Genomic DNA, 17654 nt, shown 5'->3' on the forward strand with positions numbered 1-17654 from the left:
TACGTATCCCGATGAAACCAGGTTCAAATGATTATCAAAGTCAGACAGGGGAGGAGAGTCGAGGAAAGGGCTGCACCTGTAGCCAGGTGGGGGGGGGGAGCAGCCTCCCCTTTCCTGGGGAGGTAGGGGGAGCTGGGCCGATGGCAGGTGCTGGAAGCCTGACCAGCCTTCGGAGTCCACCTGGCTCCTACCCTCAAGACTGGCCGGAGTCGGGGAGAGGGCCATCCCCTGACCCCGGGCTGGTGGCTTCTCTGAGGCAGCCCTGGCCTCTGGCTGCCCCTCTCTCCTGGGCGTTTTCCGTTTCCTGTTGGTAGGAGGCTGTAGCACTCTGTCAGTGTTAAGCGGCGAACAAAACAGTGTCCTGTGAGTGAAGTCTGCGTGGGCTTATTCGAGGCCTGTGTGTGTTTCCAAAATTGATCCCAACGGGGGCTGCACTCGGTGCCATGCTGTGCTGTCACCGGTATGAGAACCTTCTCCGGAACCAGTCCTGACGACGAGCAGACTGGTATTAACAGGCTGCGTGGCCAAAGCTTCCGGCCCAGCACGCTTGGTACTTAGCTGGTTATTCTGAGAACATTCTTTTCAAAACACTCAACAGGACAAACAGACCAGAGGTTCCTTTGTCCACAGCCAGCCTCTAAGACCGAGCCGACTCTCAGAGGGCTGAGAACACTCCAAGGAAGAAACCAGCAGAAACGTTGGAAGATGGGGGTGGGGAGGATGGTCCATGACAGCTCATTCCGCAACGAACATGTATCATTTGTGTTTTTACCAAAGAAGAGCTTTTAATTCCTAAAATATAACAGCCTTGTGCAGGAGCTGGAAGAAAAGGTAGCGTTTCATGCAGAACTTTGCTGCAAAGTGCCTGGCCGCGGAATGAAAGCTTCGGTTCAGGGCAGGCCTGGCTACTTCTGACTTCTGAACTGCGCCTGCCTTTTCATCTCCTGCCTCCCCACGGCTCTGAGCCGCCCGCCGAGGGATGCAGGCTGCTCCTCCTCTCAGCCCCCTTGGAGCTGTGCTCGCTGCTGGGTGGGAGGGCTCGCTTTATCCTGCAGATGTCTTTCTGAATCATGGATATTAATTGAATATTTGCGTCTGCCTCCTCTGTCTGCCAGTTCCACTCTCTGTTATTGAAGAGCTGCTGGGCCTTCGCTGCTTTTCCCTCCAAGCCCTTTTCTTATGAATGGGAAAGAGAGGGTCGTTGGAACCAGGTTGACCCCGGTTTCTAGTCATTTGTGGCTGTGTGGCCTTGGACTGGTGCTGCACCTCTCTGGGCCCTGCTAAAATGGGAACCAAGCACCTACCTCACGGGGCTGTCGTGTAGATTAAAGAAGGCCTAGGCCAGGAGGGGATGTGACAGCGCTAATAGCCAGTGTGTGCTCAGCGCTTCGTAAGCACCAGGCTGTTGAACCTCAGCAGTCGGGCTCCAGAACCCACGCTTAGTAATTTTGATTGAAATATGTACTAAGTAAGTGGTAACTTCTATTATCTTGCTCATTAATACTCCCTAACAATTAACTTTCGGTATCCTCATCTACTGACAATCACTGGCTTCACCAGATATAAGCTTCCTTTTTAATCTCCCATTAACTTATCCAAACCAGAAACATTGGATTTTTTCCTCAGTGAGACCGGACTTTTTTCTGTTGGTTCATTTGGTCCCCTGGGAACTTATGAATGTGAATCATCTGGGTGGCAAAGTCTTCATTAAAATCATTGCTGTCCGTTGCCAAAACTCTCTGAAATCTCTCGGCCACGGAGCTGGGCTCGTGGCAACCAGCGGTATAGGAGACAGAGCCCAGGCAAGTGACTCAGTTCTCCTGGGCTGTCACACGGCACTGCAAAGCCCACCCACGTAGAGGTGTTGTGAAATTCGAAGACAATGTGTGAGGTGCGTGGCCCCAGCTGACCCAGGCAAGGTGGTTTGACATCAGCAGATGTCACTGCGAGAGGCACATGATATCACATCAGAAATAATATTAATTATATGGATGAGCAATGTGCCCAGAACCGCGGGGTCCTCTTCAAGTGGTCTGCAAAAATCACTGGGGTCTTCTCAGGCATGTCTGCCCGGAAGTACCTGCTCCCCGGTGTGGCCTCTGTGCACCTCAGGGCCTTCTCTATCCCTCCCACCGCCCCCGCCGCTCCGGCCCAAGGCAGCACCAGGCAGAGCGAATTCTCAGACACAGACATCTGGCTCTGCTCACTGCTGGATCTGATAAGAGTCCATTTCCAGTCCAGATAAACGGGACGGAAAATGAATTGACTTCCTAGAGGAGATATTTTAAATGCTTTAGATCTTTTAAAATTCAAGGGAAAACATACTTTGACTGATGTATCTGTAAGAGTGCTGTCACCTGGGGGATGGCGCCTGCCGGGTGACTGAGTGGCCCACTCTCACAGTCCGTTCCCAGAGCGGAGGCTCTGAGGGCAGCTCTGCTGGGCGCGGGTCTGTGCATCTGGGTCCCGGGTGCTGCTGTCCCCGGCTCCTGGCCTCGCTGCCTCTCGGGCTTCTGTGTGTGCTGAGCTTCAACAAGCTCTTGTCCCAGAAGAAGAAGGGTTCGTGGTGGCATATGACGAACAACAGCTCTAATTTATGGAGCAGTTTACAACAAGAAAGATGTCGTTAGTCCCATTTTACAGATGATGAAACTGAAGCCCTCAGGGAGCGAGTGACTTTCAGGGTCACGAGTGACTTTCAGGGTCACGAGTGAACGGAGAAGCTAGGATTCCAGGCTAGGGCTGTCTCCAGAGACCGCCTTCTTCCCATAGCTCAATGGTTTTTAGCCCCGGGTACCCCTTGACGATGGCCAAGGGGGATTTAGGAAATATACGCCCTTCTCCCAGAGATTCTGACCACTCTGGAGTTGGGCCTAGGCAGTGATATTTTTCAAAGCTCCCAAATGATTTCTAATTTATAGTCCGGGATAGAACCAGGACACAAAGGCATGATGATGCCTTTGGACCCAAGTTCTCCTAGAAAGTGGTTTTCGATTGAATTCATCAACAGCACATACAGCCTGGCTCAGTCTCTGTGGTAACTAACAAGGCTGGTTGGCTGGGGGCTCGTGGCATCGGCTGGGCTGGCTCATGCCCCTGGTGGGGCATGGAAGGCAGCTGCTTAGCTGGTGTGACCGGGAGATTCTACGAGGCTCTCGTTGCTACCTGTAGCCACTGCGACCTGGCCTACTCCCCCTGCCCCCAGCATGGGTCATGTTGTCTGGCTGTTTGTCTGCCTTCCCACCTAATGGGCAGGAGAGTCCCATCAGGGAGAAGAGGGCTCCGGCTCTGGGATGGGGGAGCTTGGGGACACAGAGACTAAGCCAGCACCTCTCCTCCAGCACCCCGCCCCACTGGTAATTGGAGCGTTCACCACCCAGGTGGTTCACCTGGTAGAGTCAGGGGGCTTTGGCATCAGCCCAGAGGGCCTGGAGGATGAGAGGCAGGTGGAGGACCCTCACGTGGTCCTGTGCCCCGGCTCACACAGGGGAGAGGGGCTGTGGGATGTCAAGTGGCGGATGCACCCTACTCTCTTAGAACGCCCGGGCCCCACCCACTGGGGCATCCCGGAGCCGGGCGGCCGTGTGGCTGCCCGCCCGCCCGTGGCTCCTCCGCCTCGGCCAGCTCCCAGCATGCGTCCCGCGGCACTTGCCAACGGAGCCAGATGCTGCTTTGGGGAAAATACCTTCTGGAGTTTGTTGTCTAAGCCCTCCCAGCTGACACCCACAGTGGAGAAGATGTGTCAGGATAAATGGAAAATCTCTTCATAAATATTTGAAAAAAGGCAAAAGGGAGAAGAAAAAAAAAAGTAGCCCCAAACTCCCAGTGTTTGGGAGCATCTTTGTGATTGCTGCTGACAGATGAGATTTGTAGTGTGGTCCCGGCAGAGCAGCTAGGGGCCGGAGCTTCCTTCCAGGGCTGCCAGCGCCGAGGGGGGCCCCTTGCTTGCCGCGTGGCTCAGTGGGGGAGGGGACAGACCTGCCCCGGCCGCTGACGGAAGCCAGGGAGCACGCGCAGGCGCCCGGCTGCCCTTTATCCATAATGCATAATTGTGCCTTTAAACTCAACTGCCTTGGGACTTTATTACAACCAGAGCACAGGCTAAAGTGGCTTTCAGGGGAGCCCCTGGGAGAAGAGTAAAGAGGCTCCAGGGGCTGAGGAGCTAACAGGGAAGGGCAGGCGCCCACACAGCGAGAAGAGGGCGGCACACCGAGACAGACAGCCCGGGGGTGGGGCGCCCGCCCCCGGAGGGGCTCAGCCGTGGGGAGACAGGGCATGCTCAGCCCGGGCTATATAGTCAGCAGTTCTGGGCCTCCCCCTGTCAGCGGCCCTCCTCAGGTTTGATTGTCAAGCCCACCACCCAGGGACAGCGCCTGGCCTCCCCCATGACAGTCCCAGTGCCGACCATACGACCCCGTGCACCGCTGGGAACAGAAGCTGCTGCTCCGGCCCCGTGGGTGCCTGGCCTTTGGGCTCAGCACACACCCTCGCGCCTGACCTGTGCGAGGTCACGTGCCTGAATGAGGGGCCTGGTCCCTGCCTGTCTTGGATCACAGCAGATGGACGCTTCAAGTGGTGGCGAGAATGGTCAGTGAGGGCAGGAGCCCGGCTGGGGCAGCGTCTCTGGAAGACCGAACCTCGGGGAGGACTTTCTAGGGCAGGGGAACGCTGGGTTATTAGATCTAAGCCTGGTGCCTGTGGTCGATGTGGAAAAGCAGACGTGGTCTGAGAGCTTTGACGGCCCCATGCGCCCTGCAGAAGGCGCCGTGCGCTCTGGGGCTTCTCGGCCGGGGAAGGGGGCACGCGACAGCCCTTTAGCAGCTGACACCCTTATCTTCCATATGTGGTGCCATCACAACAGAAAGGGGCCTTCAGCGCGGGTTGGAGTATGGAGAGGAGGCCACGCGTGAACTCCCGTGTGTGCGATGAGGTGTCTGTCCCCGAGCACGAGGTGGGAGGTCACGGGGTCCTTGACCAAGACATTTGGAGCAGCTTTTCTTGTTGGCCTGTGTCTCGGTCAGCGTGCTCCAGAGAAACAGAACCAACGGAGATACCTGGACACGTAAGAAGAGATTCGTTATGGGAATGGGCTCGCAAAACGATGGAGGCTGCTGGGAAGGCCCGCAGCATGCCCCCCGCACGCTGCAGAACCAGGAAGGCCGATGCTCGAAGGCACGAGGACCAGGAGCTGCGACGCCCAAGGGCGGGAGAACAATCGACGTCTCAGCTCGAGAGAGAGGGAAAGAACGTGCCCTCCCTCCACTTTTTAGCTCTAGTTCAGCCTCAATGGATGGCGGGATCCCCACCCACAGTCCTCGATTACTCAGTATTCGGACTCAAATGCCGATGGCTCTCTTCCGGAAACACCCTCGCAGCCACACCCAGCATCTGGGCGTCTCTGACATGTAGCATTAACAGCCTGCCTCCTGCTCCGATGTTGGGACGATTAACAGCTTCTGGAAAGAGGCAGGGACCGAGAGGGCTGCACCCTTCCTTCTCTGTCTCCATCTCAGCAGGAAGAGACACGAGAGAAGCTTCGACCGCAAGGTTGGATCGATGTTCACCTCCGGAATGAGAGTCCGCCTGTAATTATAACCCGGCTTCTTCCACTATATTGACTGCGACGCAGTTCTACCTAAAGTGCTATGTTCTGGACACGTTTCTTAAGAACCAACTCAGAGAAACTGATGGCGAGAACAAATACCCCGAACGGAGGGCCGGATGAAAAGCGCTTGGTTCTGCGGTCACCAGTAACAGCATTCGCGAGACTCTGACCCGTGTCTGGGCCTGGGCTGGTCACATTCTCTTTGATTAAGAGAAGTAAGCATGTTTCACTCACTCGTTTACTCAGCGGGCTGAACGGGTGGCTCTCAAAAGGTTATGTCTGTATCCCGACTTTTGAAACGTGTGAATGAACGCGACCTTATTTGGGAAAAGGGTCTTTGCAGATGCAGTCACGATGAGGATTTTGAGGTGATGTCATCCAGAATTAGGGTCCACGTGTCCTTTCAAGAGACAGAGGTGGAGACACACAGATGTGCAGGCCACCTGAAGACAGGCAGAGAATGGAATGACGCGGCTGGGGGAGAGGCGCGGGAAACCCTGCTGGCACCCCGAGTTCAGACCTCTAGCCTCCACAACGTGAACGATAAACGTGTTGTAATCAAGCCGCCTGGTTTGTGGGAATTGGTAGCACCGGCCCTGGGAAACAGATTCAAGGGACATTTGAGGGTGCAGGGCACTGGGCTCACCACTCAGGACACAGCAGTGACCAGAGGAGAGGTGACCGGCCATTGTGGAGCTTCTTCTCCAGGGAAGGAGGCAGACCTGCGCAGGGAACTGGGTGACGAGGGTTCCGAGGGGAACGCAGGTGCCCCGGGACCCGCCTTCTCCTCCCAGACCTGCTCCATCGTCTCCGCGTGGCCTCACCGCCGGCCCACTCGTTGCTCAGGCCACAAGCCCACCTGCCAGTCGCCTTTCGCCCCCACCCCGACCCCCGACAGCCAACCCACCTCCGAGTTCTGCCTGTCACGACAGATTCGGACCTGGGCGCTCCCCTGGCGTCTGGCTGCTTCCTCCTGGCTGGGTCATCATCCTCTCTGCCCTGGATGACTGGAAAACCCTCCTCTAACTCATTCGTCCCCCATTCCGGCTCTTCTCACCTACACCTGCTGCAGTGAATTCTTCCCTCGGCAGCTGAGAGATCTATACAAACGTCAACACCTCGCTCCCCTGGAAACCATGTCTTAGCTTTCCAAGCACTGAAGATCGAACACTGCCCCCCGAGCGTGGCCTGCCTCTGGGCTCGGCTGCTGCCTACCTCTCTGCACCTGCTCAGGTGCCCTCTTCCCCGAGAAGCTGGCCACCTTTCCCTCCTCGGACTCGCTGAGCTCAGGGACGTCACGTGCATGGTTTGTTCTCTATCTAGAAAATTCTTCCTTCCACTCTTGCGTCTCAACTCTTGGTCTCCATCTCAATCCCTTGGTCTCGACTTAAACGTCACCTTGTCAGAGAAGCCCTTTCCAGACCTCCCATTCTGGACCGAGAGCCTCTTCTTTCTCAAGTACCTTTTCTCTTAGCCCTTATCCCCGCCGTTACATAGTTATTTGAGAGTGGATAAGTTTAACGTCGGCCTTTTTTTCCACACACGGCAAACCTCAGCAGGGCAGAGGCCCTCTGTTTTATTCCAATCTAACTCTCCACCACCTAAGGTAGGGCCTGGAATACAGAAATGCTCGATAAATATTTATTGAATGAAAAGATCGTGAATAGCTTCTCTGAGCCATATGGGGGAGGGGAGGAGTCCAAGAAGACCTGGCGCCTGGTAGTGAACCTCTCCGGAGATCCTAGAAGTTTATTATCTCATGATGGCAGCCTTGGAATTGTAATCACTTTGTTTTGTATCTCTCTCCTCCCAAAGCCTTGTTTTTAAAGTTTACTTTTTCCCCGGTGGAATAAATATGTTCATTAACCCATAGGCAGCGGAAGGGGAAGGGTGGGCTTAGTTGAAGAGTGTGCTTGCAAAGGTCAGACCCCCCCCCACCCCCAGAAGGGAAAACTTCCTGTTAAAACGGCACATCTGATGAAAGCTAAAATGCACTTGCAGAAATAAATTGGTTGCTGTAGCAACCAGTCCCGATTCTCCCCCAGAAGAAAAACATAGAAAGAAGAGAAGGGAAAAAACAAAAAAGTCAGCTAACTCTGGTTAGAAGGAGATGTCCAAAAGAATTAAGGGACAATATTGTAAAATGTCTCACGTTCCCAGTGTGAAAATGACGTTTTGCAGGCTCTCCTCGGTTTGGGCAATTAGCTTCTTTCTCCAGACTGATTCCACAGTTCTGTTGCCCTCCAGGCTGACTCCTGTGGGCGGCAGAATGTTCCACACCTGCCAGACAAGGCCTCCTGTCCCCCTCAAAGTTGTCCACCAGCTCCTGTATTTAAATGCTCCCGGAAACTTGCTCTTTAAAGAGACCCTGTGCTGGGTCCTTTGGTAATGAGCAATCATCTTCTAAAGCTCTCTCATTGTAAATTCAGATTTTTATCTATACATGATTTTTTGAGAGCGGAATCCACCCACTTGTGCTAAGAGAGTTCACCGAAGGTATCGGAGTGGGGAGTGAACTCTCAGAGGTGATTCTCGATGGTGCATTTTGGGTGCATGGGGAAATGGGAAGCCTCTTACGGGGGAGGAGGGCAGCAGTGGGGTGCCCACTGCAGGGCTGTAGGGGGGTGGGCGAGGCATCACTGCCTAGCCATTTTTGATGAAATGTGGTGGTCCTAGTGAGTTTTCTCTGAGTAGATTATCTCTTCAGCATGCGATTCTAAAGATTCACTTTTAAGGGATTCGATAGTGGCAGAAAGGCACAGGAGATGTTTGTGTCCAAGGCTCTTGGTGGGTGGTAGTTCATGAAGTCTGTAAGTTCATCTCACTCATCATCTTTGTTACGTGATGAGAGAGAATTAAGGTTATAGGTGGAATTAAGGCCCCTGATCTGCTGACCTTAAGACAGGGAGATTATCCTGGTTTACCTGGGGCATAACAGACTCACAAGGGTCCTTGAATTGGAAAAGGAGGGCCCAAGAGGAGGTCAGAGTGACACAGCAGGGGAGAACTTGACCTACCCTTCCTGGCTTTGAAAATGGGGACGGGGCTCCAGCCACGGGACACAGGCAGCCTCCAGAGCGAGGGGCAGCTCTGCCTGCACCTTGGTTTTACTCCAGGGGGACCTATTTCATTTCAGTCTTTTGAACTATGCAACCGTAAGATAAAACATTTGCGTCGTTTCAAGCCACGGAGTTCGTGGTCATTTGTTACAGCTGCCTTTGGACACTGATGTGTCCTCTGAGTGTTGGACCCTAACAGGACATGGTTCCTACCCTCACAGGGTGAACAGGCCGGAGGCAGTTGAGGCCCGGTGAGGTAGGTGGTGGGGTGCCCCGGGCGCTGTGGGGGTGCTGGAGGGCTGTGCTCAGGGAAGGCTTCCCAAGGCCAGCTTTTGAGGAGTGGACGTGAAGGAGAAGCTAGTGCATGAGGGTCTGGGAGACGGCGTCCAGGACAGAGGGAGGAGACGAACCGGCTGGGGTGGGGACGGGGGAAGGGGGTGGGGGGCTGGGAACGCACCTCCGAGAGCAGCAGCCCCGCAGGCTGTGGACGCTACGGGCCGAGGCCTGGAGAGCCGCAGGGGAGCCTCCAAAGGGCTGGGGCAGCAGAGGACTGACATGTTTTGATCAACCTGACCAGAGAAATCAGCCGGAAGCAGAGCATGTCAAAAACAGCCAAGTGGATCGCAATGAAAACAGCAGGACACTGAGGCGAAAAGGGTCGCCCCCTCAGAAAGAGAGGGGGCCCCTCCTCCTGGGGACCCCACCTTCCCCTTCATTCCCCCCGCCCCACACCCTTAGTTCCCATCCCAGCAAGTCAGGATCCCTTGGTATTATGGCTTGACGTGCTTCAGAGAATCGGGCCGAAGTCCGCCGACCAGCCCTGCTCCCCCCCCCCCCCCCTCCTCCAAGCACGTCTTCGTCTCAGCTGGCGAGGGCAGCCAGGAGAAAAGGCAAATGGAAACGGAGCCGCGGTCACCGGCGGGGGGCCGGGCCTGCCAGCCCTCCAAAAATTAAATGTAAACTGTAAAAATCAATTATTTAAGGCATAATTGCCATTATTTTCTAATAAAAAAAAAGAGAGAGAGATGAATGCTGTGATGGATTATGAGCCAGAAGAGAGGCATTTAATTAATTTCTCGAGCCTCCTGAAAAAAACAGTCCCCGTGGAGTCGGGGGCTGCCACGGGCCAGGCCGGGCCAGGGCCGGCTCTGCCAGGCTGACGCCCCCAGCCCGCGGTCTGCTCTGGGGCCCTTCCATGGCGGGCTGAGGCCTGGGTGGCCCAAGACAGAGCAGGAACATTCCTAGTGCTGCTGGGGGCACCGGCTGGGCGCTCGGGACGACGCTGGCTTCGTGTCTGGACTTAGTATGGCAGTCAGAGGTGCCGTCTGGGCAAGCGGGAGGTCAGTGGAGGGCCGGAATCTGGATCCTGGAAGTCCGACGTCAAGTCCAGACACTGAACTCAGCCCCTGCCCTCCGCCCGGGCCACGGGCCCTGCAGGTGGGCTTCGAGGAGGAGCCCGAGTTCTGCTCTAGTCCTTATGACACGCCCCTCTGCCCTGTCTCGTGCACCAGCTGGACCCCGTCTGTCACTCCCTTTCCAGTTCGTCTGGGTTCCTGGGTCCTCATGATGACAGTAGCATGCGATTTAAAACCCACCATGTCCCCAGGTACGTGCTCTATATCTCGTTTAATCCCCTCCGTAACCCCACGAAGTGGGGGTTGTTTCCGGAAACGAGAAGCCCGGGGGTGCGGCAGCCTTCCACTGACGTGCAGTTAGTGGCAGAGTCGGAGTTGCACCTCGGTTTCTGGCCTGCCCAGCCGATCTTTCCCTCTGCGTCACTGGCTGCTGTCCCGACCACTACCCTGCAGTCCCCAAGGGTCCTCGCCGGACCAGTCCTGGGGTGGGGTCACTCTACTGAGAGGGGAGGTCCTTGGTGTTGGGTATGGCTGCTTCCGGGGGCTGTGTTATCTGGCCGCCTTCGGAGCTGGGTTGTCACCCAACCAGACCCGCTTTCCACATATCCGCGTGGGTGCCAAACCCAACAGCACGATGCGAGCAGAACGCCGGCCCGGCTCCTGGTCCTTCTGGAGCCCACGTCCTCGCCTAGGCCTTTCTCTCCCGTCTCCATCCGGCCCACGTACCACCAGGCCCAGAAGACACAAATTCTCGCTCGCCGGAAGCCCCATTTCTTCATTTGTCCTTGTCGCGAACAGTGGCTAAGCTGTTCGGACACCGAATGAAAGCGTCCAAAGGTCTGAGTCTGCCTTCAGGAAGCTCCCAGCCCGGGAGGGAAGACGAACCAACCAAGGGGTGACGACAATCTCTACGTATGGAGCTGAGCAGGTCAGAGAAGAGGCTGTTTCCTGAGTCCAGGTGGAAGTGTGGGGAGGCAGGGGACACTTCCCAGAGGAGGGGACAGCTCCACGAACTCTTACAGTAACAAGAAGACCAGAGAAGAGCCTTCTGGGCCAGGCGCCCAGCATGTCTGCTCAAGGGAGGGAGGGAGAAGTGTTGGGGGACCTGCAGGGAGAGAGCTGAGGCCAGAGCAAAGGTAGGAGCTGCGTTGGGAAGGGGTTTTACGTGTTTTCTTGGAAGACATGGGATGTCACTACAGGAATTTAGAAGCGAGAGGCTGAGGGACGTGGCAAACCTCCTCGCAAAGAGACGACGAAGCCAGCAACAGTGTCAGGGAAGAGTCCGGGGGGACGGGAGGCCCTGAGCGAGGAGGCTGGGGCCTCTGGGCAAGAGCAGGTGCTGGCGTAGGCTCTGCAGGGGCGGCGGGGATGGAGGGATGGAGAGAGGTTTGGGCTTAGACGGAGGCGCCGTTGGGAGTCCTGTTCAGACACAGATTTCCATGAAGCCAAACTCAGGAGGAGACAGAAGGAGCCGAACCGCTGTGTAAGAGCCGGATTCCTTCCCGGTCACTTCTGGCCCCCAGGACACGCCGCTGGGGCTGTTAGCATGTCCCGTTTTGAGCTTTCAGGACATGTCCCTGGGAATTGAGTGAGCAACGCCATTCTGACACTTGTGTGATTCATGGTCCTTGGGACCGGAGCTCGGGAGTCTGGCTCGGCTTCGGCGGCCGCTGGCATTTAATTGATTTAATACATCAGCTAAGGAACCGCTGTTCCCTGAATGAAACCTAAAATCGCATCGCCTCGACAGCGCAGCGGAGAAGAACTTCACTCCAACCGCCCAAACGCACACACGGAGCTGGCGCCGGGACAGTCCCCGGAGCTAACGACGGCATCTCGGGTCTGTCGTCTCCCCGAGGGGAGGCATGCACGTGGGAGAAAGGAGGGAACCGGTCGCGAGGGGGGCTCTTTAGAGGGTGACCATGGCCACTCGGTGAGAGAACAGTTTCCCCGGACACACGCCGGCCCCCTCACAGTGGGGCTGTGATAATGTCCTATGAGCAGCTCTCATCTGAAGGCGACTAATTAATTCCAATGTTCATTTTACCGGATCCTGTAATTTTTTATTATGTCTTCCTTTATGGCTTGGGAGGATTTGGCGTTGAGTTGCTGTGTAACAAGAAGGCTGTGTAAGCCACATGATAATCATTTATTTACCAGCAGGACGAATGGCACTTTGGGTCGTTAAGGCTCTCACCCTGTCACTCTCCTTCGGCCACCTGAGACAGGTGTGCCAGTCTCAGAGCTGCAGAAGCCATCTTCTCCTCGGAGGGGAAAAGAGGGAGCAGGATGCCTCAAAGGAATTTCGGAGATGAATCTGAAATCGCAGCCACCTTCCCCACCCCCCACCCCCCACCCCCCGCCTGGCATTCTAAGAACAAATGGTAACATTTTGGGGAAAGCCATGCTTCAAGATGATTCCCCGGTGGCAGGTGGCTTGAGACAGATTTTATTTAAGGAGAAGGGACTCGGCTCTGTCTCCACATGGCCAGGGTGTTCTCCTCCCACAGCTGGCCGGGCACAGCTCCAGGAAGCCAGGTTCTGAGGCAGGTTTTCAAAGACTTAGGTCATTGCTGTTCTCTCCTCCTGCAAAAAAAAAAAATACAGAAAGTCGGCTCCTCCCCGCAGCTGACTTCACAGGTTCCCGAATGATCGGCCTCCTTCATTCACTCGCTCATCCACGCTCTCACTCCACACGCATTTGTCAAGTCCCCGCGGTGTGTCAGGCACTGGGGATATAGAGATGAATAACGCACGCGGCCCTGTTGTCAAGGAACTGACTTTCTGGCAAGGGAGGAAGAAAAGATCGAGCCAGGAAAAGAGGACTTGAGCGGGGTGCAAGCCAGGGAAGAAGCAGGTGCAGAGGAGGGCGTGATGAACCTGGGACGGCCTCCGACGCGGGGCGGGGGAACGGAGTTTGCAAATGCTTGTGGTACGAAACCAGACGGTGACTTTAGGCACCTCTCAGCAGAAGTTCAAGGAGAGGAAGGGATGGCCGAGGTTTGCTGAGCCGAATCACGAGCGCCGTGTCTTGCCTCGCTAAGCAGTTTAGGTTTCCTTCTGAAGGCAATGGGGAGCCAGTTCAAGTTTTTAAGCCAGAAAGAGACACTACCTAATGTGCAATGTGGGCATTTTAGAACGATCTCTCCAGCCGCAGTGGAGAGAGGCTTTGGAGAAGGAGATAGGGGAACGCGAAAACCTGACCTAAGATGTGAGCTCGGCGGGGAGAGGAGGTGGGGGAGGAGGTAAGACACCAAGGAGTCAGAATCACCAGGGTTTGGTGACTTGTGAGGCACGGAAGGCGGGGGGTGGGGGAGGAGGGAGTGAATTTTACTTCTGGAGAGCTGGATAGGAACACTTTCAACAGCGAGGGATACAGACTCGACAGTGACTTAAGCAATGAAGGCATTTAATTACCTCACGGCAGAGGTGAGCCAACTAGGTCTGGTTTAACATCTCGATAAATAGTGCCATTGAAGACCGAGGATTTTTCTTTCGTTCTGCTCCCCCTCCTCAATATGCTGGCTCTTTAACCTCACGGATGCAAGGTGGCTGCTGCAGCTCCAGGCATTTTCATGACATTCAAGGCGAGGAGAAGGGGAAAGTGGTGGCCACTTTCCTAGAAGCTTTTCCTGGAAGCTTCTGCCTGTAAGTCAGTGGCCATCCCTAGCTACAAGGAGGTGAGGAGAACGAGCTTTTCACTTTTCCGACACTGACGATGGAGGCAAGTAAGGAAGAAAGGCCCTGGGCATGGGTATCGAGTCAGCGGCGTCACCCGCCAAGATGGGAACGTTAAGGGGAAAGACAGCACAGTCCCATGCCCTGGGGTAGGTGGGCTGTGGGAGATAAAGCAGCTTCTCCCCAAGAGCATTAAGGGGAAGTGGGTGCTGGATCGGGGAAGCCCGGGGCACCGGTCCTGGGTCCGTTTGCCTCACACCTGCCCCTCACCCGTCCCCCGCTCTGCGTGGCCGTGTGTCGCTGGCTCCCAGCTCAGTCTGCCAACGGGAGGCACTGAGGGCGACTGGAGGGTAAGTGGAAGGAGAAGTCGGGGTGCTCCTCCGCCCGTCCCCTTTGTATCCGGGGCCACAGCACCTCGCAGGCTCGGCTCCGGCCTGCTGTCGCGGTTCGGCTTCTCAGCTCTTCTACCTCCTGTGAAACCAGTTCCCTGGGGTGAATTCTCTCTATCTGAAGCATTCAGAATGGTTTACGTTTTCCTGGTTGGACCCTACCTGGGACGCTTGTCTTTGAAGAGGTCGAGGGGTGAAGGAGAGTCTGTTTTCTGATGATGGTCACAGGAGGCCCCAATAAACAGAGAGAGAAAGAGAGGGCAGCAGATGGGTGTGGGTCAGAGGAAAGGGAAAGAGGGAAGGTGTCTTGGGGTGGGCAGGGAGGGGAGGCCCGGATGGAAGGGAGCCGTGACCAGGAAGGCCGGGAGCTGAGCGATGCCGGATGCAGGCTCGGCCGTTTCTAGGCTGTGCTGGGGCCTGGAGCTGGTGGCTGCAGGGCTCCAGCCACTGCTGACATGCAGGACAAACTGCAGATGTGGCCACTGTCCCCTGGGCTTGGTCGATAAGAGTGAGGGGAAAAGGCAGGGTTTCTCCATTTGCATCCTCTGCTTGGGCACCCATGTTTTTGCTTCCTATGGATGTGCTAAGACACGGCTACCAAGATGAGACTCTGGAAGGTTCCGACAAAGCTCAGATTGGGGCGGTCGGTTCTACCCACCAGGACCTCCTTGGTTATGCTGCTATAACCACAGGCCGCCCCGGATCTCAGTGGTTTAATGCCACAGAAGTCTATTTCTCACTCACGCTGCATGCCTATTTGAAATGCCCTCATGCAGGGGCACTTGAAGAGCCCACCTGGGGGCTCTGCTCCTCTTAGTCGCCCAGGGATCTCTCTGGTCCCTGTGTCCATGAACACCGTCACTGTGGGAAGGAAACGTGGAAGGCTGCACACTAGCTCTTAACGTTTCCAGGACACCTCTGCTGATGTCACTCTGGCCAAAGTCAGTCGCATGTGACCAGGAAGAAGAGAAGCGAACTCTTTGCAAACAGACCCAATAAACGCATCTCAACAGAAACGGCCTGGAGCTTCCAGCCAAACATGCTGCTGCTGCAGCTGCTGCGGCTGCTTTGGCTTCTGCTGCTGCTTATAGGGGTGAGTCGCTCACACTTTAGTAGCAATTAGAGCACTGCATTGTGGTAGTAGGTCTGCACGTGTTCACTAGAACGTAATCTCCCTGAGGTCGGGCATCTCTGTTTTGATCACTGATGTATCTAAGCACCCAGAAGAGTGACCAACGCACATGGGGTGCCCAAGAAATGTTTGTGGCGTGAATCATTAACTCATCGGACCTCACAACAGCCCCGATGAAGCGAGTATTGTAATTATCTCCATTTTACAAGTGGAGAAGCTGAGGGTCAGAAAAATTAATAGAGCGCCAGAGCTGAGCCCCCTGACTTAGACACACCAGCACTGGAAATCTGGGGAGCTCGTCTGCTCGGTCTTGGGTCCGCTTCTCTCCCTCATGCAAGATGCTGCTGCCTCCATTTATCAGTCTGAAGTTTCCGCCTGGCCTCTCACAGCCTCCAGACCCTCAGGAAAGAGCCCTCTGCCCCTCTCGCTCCCCCTTTCTGTTCCCCACAGACCCCAGCTGGGGGGCCCTCACCCAAATGCCGGGAGAAGTTCCCCTCTGATGGGCTTCGGCCCCGTGTGAGGGCCCCATCCAGCCATGAGAGCTGAGCCTCTTCCCATCTTACCCAGGAAATGAGCCCCCTCCCCAGCCAGCCGTGACCCTCCCGGGGACAGCTGGGGCAGGGGTCCCTCTGTTCGCAGGGTGTTGATCTTGCCCCTCGTGAAGAACGAGCCCCAGGCCTCTGCATCAGGGGACACTGCATTGTTTCTAAGTCAGTGCATATCTGCACGCGAATCGCTCTGTGCTTTCCAAGACAGAGGAGCAGAGTCGAGGGGGTTATATTCTATTCTCGGGAGGATGGGGGGCTTTCTGGTTATCCCCCCCCCCATGCACACTATCACCACTCCACAGCTATCTGGGGAGAAGTGACAAGGTGCGCGGTGATGCACAAGGCAGGTCTCACCTCTGTTAGCACCGAGCGGAGCAGACAGGCGTTAAACACGCAATGACAGGCAGGGGCCGTGAGGGTACACGGGACCTCGCTGTACTGTTTTTGCAACTTCTTGTGTGTCTATAACTATTTCAAAAAAAAATTGCTAAGATACAAGGGGAAGACAACTACAGGAAGGTGAAGGATTAAATCTCCCCATCCTGCCCGCTGGCTTGTTTCTGCCCCACAGTCACCCCCCCCCCCCCAAACCCCTCGGTTTCTTATTTATCCTTCCAGAACGTATTTTTGCATATACGAGTAAATACAAACAGAAATGATGGTGGTTCTTTAATTTTTATATAAAAGTATTAACACACGTTTCTACCCTTTGGGTTTTTTTTTTTTTTAAATAAATCCTGGAAATTCTTCCATTTCAATACTTCCTGGCAATTTTTTTTTTTTAGGGAGGAGGCGAGGCAACCTTGGTTGACCTCACAGATTGCAAGGATCTTCTCAGTTTACAATCCCTTATTTTTTTTTATTTTTTACGCCTACAGCACCTGGTCCTCCTAGGTGGTCTCCCATCCAAGTACTAACCAGGCCCTGACCCTGCTTAGCTTCCGAGATCAGACGGGATTGGGCTTGTTCAGGGTGGCGTGGCTGGAGACCTTCCTGGCTATTTTTAACTGTGCATGTGCTTCTGTGGTATGGGGGCACCATAACTGATCAACTGGTCCTCTTTAAGTGGACATCTAGATCGGTTTGCTGTTCCAAATAACCTTGTGCAGATGCCCTTCTTACCTTCCCAGAGGTGCACTCAGTGGGCCTCTTGCTCTCTCGCTTGCCTCATGATTGAGGGGTAGTACTGGGGAAGGCCCCAGCCACTGCAGAAGGAGTGTCAGTTTTGCAGTCGGACCGACGTGGGTTTGAATCCTGGCTCTGCAGCTCAGCAACTGTGTGACCCTGGGTGAGGTCCTTCACCTCTCTGCGCCCGGGTTTCCGCATCTTAATGTGGGAGTTGATGCAGGACCCGTCTCCTAGGGTTGGGTGCTCGGCGTGGTGCTGATCCGCATTTATTGCTATCTGAGTAATGAAACAGGGTGTCGGACCCTTCCTGCCTCAGCTTCCATGGCAGCTACCGAAGGGACAAATGCGACGTGCTGATTTTCAGAGGAAAGCTCTGAGAACGAATTCCACCACCTTCCTTTCCGGCCAGATAATACAACACCAGCGGGGCGGAGAAGAGAGATGGGCCTCCGGCAGGCTGCTCGTCGGGTGCCAGCTGGCTCCGCGCTCCCTGCTGAAGTCACCCTACACCAGAAGTTCCCCAGGAGCCTTCTCATTCCAACGGTGGCTCCACTGTCAGGCCCCAGGTCCCAGCGCTGGTCGGGAAATGCGGTTACCGCGTCCGCGCTCTGTCAGGGCAGGCTGCCCGAGGCTGCTCTGGAGCGAGGGGGTATCCGCTTCCCCTCTGCTGCCCCCTGTCACAGGACCCGACAGCCAGAGCGGTTTCAGGGGACGTCCCGATGCCCGCCAGCAGGAGGATGGCGCAGCGAGAGGTCACGAG

At 55.5% G+C, this 17654-nt stretch overlaps 1 pseudogene; it reads right to left on the minus strand.

Moving 5' to 3' along the window:
- Positions 1–16635: 16635 nt before the first annotated feature.
- LOC118604644 lies at positions 16636–16755 on the minus strand (annotated as a pseudogene).
- Positions 16756–17654: the final 899 nt, after the last annotated feature.

This window comes from Rousettus aegyptiacus, unplaced genomic scaffold (genome assembly GCF_014176215.1).
Source record: "Rousettus aegyptiacus isolate mRouAeg1 unplaced genomic scaffold, mRouAeg1.p scaffold_m13_p_6, whole genome shotgun sequence".
In the NCBI taxonomy this organism is placed as follows: domain Eukaryota; kingdom Metazoa; phylum Chordata; class Mammalia; order Chiroptera; family Pteropodidae; genus Rousettus; species Rousettus aegyptiacus.